Here is a 4,615-nt window from a genome sequence, read left to right on the forward strand (position 1 = left end):
ATTTTTAATTAAACAAGAGATACTGAGAAAGCATTAGTTTAGAAAGAGAACGTCTGTCATCTACTAGACTGTTTATAGCTAATTTGTTGACTACCTTGTTTCTCTATTATATTGAGCCTGTTCTTCCATTGTTGAAATAGGACTTGTCATAATGACAAATTTGAATTCTTACTAGACACTAGGCTCGTAAGAATGGATCCCAGCTAAAAAGAGTAAGATTCTGGAGGGAAGTTCTGTGATATCACCACCCTCAAAATGCTTCTGAGTTTTAAAATTTTCTTTGACATTTTCACTGTTAAAGATAGGTTACAGTATCATTTGGTGGCATTCAAGTCTTAGGAGACAGCAGTAAGGACTTTAAAAATTAAAACACCAGCAGCTACAGAGATAAGGGCCTACAAGCTCAATCTAGAAAAAAAAAGATCATGTAACTTCTCCATTAATTGTAAACTCTTCTGCATCCAGACCTTAGAGAGACATTTAAAGCACATGTGCCCAGGTTTATTACTGTAATCTAGAAAAAATCTTCCCAGTAGTTATTGGGAGACACTTTAGTTTTCCAATGAACAATTTTATCCATAGCTTAAAGTTTTAAGAAACACATCAAAACAACTGTGTCTTGTTAAGATTGAGCACGCAAAGTATTTGCTGCCTAAATCTGACTATCAAAGATGCAGAACTGAACTGAAAAGAGATAGAAGTTACAACTGCTGTTTTCTTTTTAGCAGAAATAGAGGTGATTCTGCTGCTTTCCACCTCTCTCACTCACCCCAACATGCAACATCTTGGCAGGTGACTTTCTAGTGATTAAAAGCACTTGTGTTTCATTGTCCCTCTGCCCATGGAAGAATATTACTCCCTTTTCAAAAGAGAGCTCTCACCACCTCTCTTATGGTTTTGAGAGAGTACAGATAACAGGATTAGGTGTCATATGGTCACAGACAGAAAGCACACATGGCAGATCACAGCATTCAGTTATAACTCAAAGTACGTCAGTTCAGATTATGATTTCTTCTTGTTGCATTGAGTGGTGCCTGGAGTTTGGAATGTCCTCTGCCACATAAGGGGGGACAATGGCCCATGATCTCTCTTCCACGGGGCCTGTGGCTTTGAGGCTGTGTTGTGTACCTGGTTTAACATTTCAAGGTGTTGGCAGCAGGGGGCTGCAGGGCAACCTCTGTGAGAAGAGGCTGGGGTTGCTCCGTGCTGGACACAGCTGGTTCCAGCCGGCTCCAACAGACCCACCGCAGGGCACGGCCGAGCCCCGCAGCCACGATGGCGGCGCCTCGGGGGAAGCCTGGGTAAGAACGGGCAAAATGCTGCCTGGCAGTGAGGGGCGAGAGAAAAAGTGCAAGAAACAGCCCTGCGAGCCCCGAGGGGAGGAGAGGAGGAAGGGAAGGAGATGCTCCAGGCACTCCAGCAAGGATTCCCATGCAGCCTGTAGAGAAGACCATGGTGGAGCAGATATTTTTCCCTGCAGCCTATGGAGGAACCCAGTGGAGCAGATATCCACAGTGCAGCCTGTGGAGGACACTACACTGGAGCAGGTATACATGCCCTGAAGGAGGCTGCAGCCTGTGGAGCACCTCACACAGCAGCAGGCTCCTGGCAGGAACTATAGCCCTTGGATAGGAGCCTAGGCAGGAGAAGGGTTTCTGGCAGGACCTGTGGCCCATGGGAGACCCATGCTGGAGCAGTTTGTTCCTGAAGGACTGCACCGTGTGGAAAGGTCCCATGCTGGAGCAGTTCATGAAGAAATGCAGCCTGTGGGAAGGACTCACATTGGAGAAGGTTGTGAAGGACTGTAGCCTGTGGGAGGGACCCCATGCTGGGAGGAGCAGCAGAGACAAAGTGTTATGAACTCACAGCAACTCCCATTCCCCATCCCCCTGTGCTGCTTCTAGGGGGAGGAGGTAGAAGAGTTATGAGTACAGTTGGGCCTGGAACGAAGGAGTGTGGGGGGGAAGGTGGTTTTAGTTTTGTTTTTATTTCTCACTGTCATACTCTGTTGTTAATTGGCAATAAATTAAATTAATTTCCCCAACTGGAGTCTGTTTTGCCTGTGACGGTAATTGGTAAGTAATCTCCTGTACTTATCTCAACCCATGAGCTTTTCCATCATATTTTCTCCCCCTGCCCTGCTGAGGATGGGGGTGAGAGAGTGTCTGGGTGGGTATCTGGCAGACAGCAAAAGTCAGCCCACCACAACTGAGAAACATCATGATCTGATTACAATGAATGATCTTTCTGGAGATAGCCAATCTTGTAGTTGTTTGAAAAATTACACTGATGAGTACAAAGTGTCTGAAAACTGAGTGAGAATGCTTAGATGAGTTTGAGAATTGCTACTAAATGTTGCAAATCAGAAGATGTAATGGAAAAGGATTTTAAAAAATGGATTGTGAGCTTAGATTTTCTTCCTGTTTGCAAGGGGGGGAAACTAAGTAAATATTGTAAATTCCCTGACTACTTCTTCAGAATAGTTTCAATTTTCAGCGTGTTTAACTGTGGGAACTTCACATGTCTGTTACACTAGTTAGGTGCCTTTTAATTGGAAAGGAAATCCTACAGGTATCTGTCATTCGGTGAAGGGGGTATAAGTACAGCAGGTGTAAGTATACCACGTCTCTGAACGAAGAAGTAAGTGACTGTAGATTTTAATGATCAAAATTCCTCAACTTTCCATGTGTGATTACTCATTAAAATACAAGTTTTACATGTTTATATTTAACAGTAAGATTTTGTATATTCTGGGTTTGCAAAGGATTTCTTTACGCTATAAGTCAAGAGTAATTTGCAATTAATTCAGCATGCAAGCACCCTCAGGGTTTCAAGGTTCTTCTCCCCAGCACGAAGAAGGAGCCTTTCCCAAACAACAGCCCTACAACCAGAGCTGCACCCAAGGCTACGCAGTGAGGGACAGCAGAGCCATGTCTGGTTTGGCAGGAGGTTACTCTGGAATGCTGCCAGAGCTGCCTGCTGACGCCCTGCACTGTGCTGCTGGCTGGGGCAAAGCGCTGCCGGGGTTCTCCGGCCCAGCACTGGCAGTGGGGAGTGGGCAGCTGGTTCTGGCAGCATTTATTTATCTGCCAACCTCCACTTAATTGTTTCTCTGTGCAGCCAGTTCCAGAAGCTTCTGAGGCCTCTGTTAGCTGCCTCCAGATTGGCTGGAGGCAAAAATGAGCCTGTAGGCAAAAAGACTGTCCTGGCTGAACAGAGAGCTTTGGCTGGAACTCAGGAAAAAAAGGAGAGTTTATGACCTCTGGAAGAAGGGGCAGGCAACTCCGGAGGACTACAAGGATGTTGTGAGGTTATGCAGGGAGAAAATTAGAAGGGCCAAAGCCCAACTAGAACTTAATCTGGCTACTGCCATAAAAGGCAATAAAAAATGTTTCTATAACTACATTAGCATCTAAAGAAGAGCTAAGGAGAATCTCCATCCTTTATTGGATGCGGGGGGAAACATAGTGACAAAGGATGAGAAAAAGGCTGAGGTACTTAATGCCTTCTTTGCCTCAGTCTTTAAAAAAAGAAGCCCCCATAATCCAAGGGGAAATGGTTAGCGACCTGATACACCACTTAGATGCACACAAGTCTATGGGGCCAGATGGGATTCACCCAAGGGTATTGAGGGTGCTGGCAGAAGTGGTCACCAAGCCACTTTCAATCATTTATCAGCAGTCCTGGCTAACTGGGGAGATCCCAGTTGACTGGAGGTTATGAAATGTGACTCCCATCTACAAGAGGAGCCAGAAGGAGGATCTGGGGAGCTACAGGCCTGTCAGTCTGACCTCGGTGCTGGGGAATGTTATGGAGCAGATCATCTTGAAAGCCATCGCATGGCACGTACAGGGCAACCAGGTGATCAGGCCCAGTCACCATGGGTTTATGAAAGGCAGGTCCTGCCTGACTAACCTGATCTTCTTCTGTGAGAATGTGACCCGCTTAGTGGACGAGGGAAAGGCTGTGGATGTTGTCTACCTTGACCTTAGTAAAACCTTTGACATTGTTTCCCACAGCATTCTCCTGGAGAAACTGGCTGCCCATGGCTTGGATGGGCATACTCTTCTCTGGGTAAAAAACTGGCTGGATGGCAGAGCCCAAAGAGTTGTGGTGACTGGAGTTGAATCCAGTTGGCGGCCAGTCACAAGTGGTGTTCCCCAGGGCTCGGTACTGGGGCCAGTTCTGTTCAATATCTTTATCAATGATCTGGTCGAGGGGATCGAGTGCACCCTCAGTAAGTCTGTAGATGACACCAAGTTGGGCAGAAGTGTTGATCTGCTTGAGGGTAGGAAGGTTCTACAGAGGGGTCTGGACAGGCTGGATCAATGGGCCAAGGCCAACTGTATGAGATGCAACAAGGCTAAGTGCTGGGTCCTGCACTTGGGTCACAACAACCCCATGCAATGCTACAGGCTTGGGGAAGAGTGGCTGGAAAGCTACCTGGTGGAAAAGGACCTGGGGATGTTGGTCGACACCTGGCTGAATGTGAGCCAGCAGTGTGCCCAGGTGGCCAAGAAAACTAGCAGAACTAGGGAAGTGATTGTCCCCCTGTACTTGGCACTGGTGAGTCTGCACCTTGAATATTGTGTTCAGTTTTGGGCCCCTCACTACA

Source organism: Pygoscelis adeliae, unplaced genomic scaffold (assembly GCF_000699105.1).
Source record: "Pygoscelis adeliae isolate BGI_AS28 unplaced genomic scaffold, ASM69910v1 Scaffold14, whole genome shotgun sequence".
NCBI classification, from domain to species: domain Eukaryota; kingdom Metazoa; phylum Chordata; class Aves; order Sphenisciformes; family Spheniscidae; genus Pygoscelis; species Pygoscelis adeliae.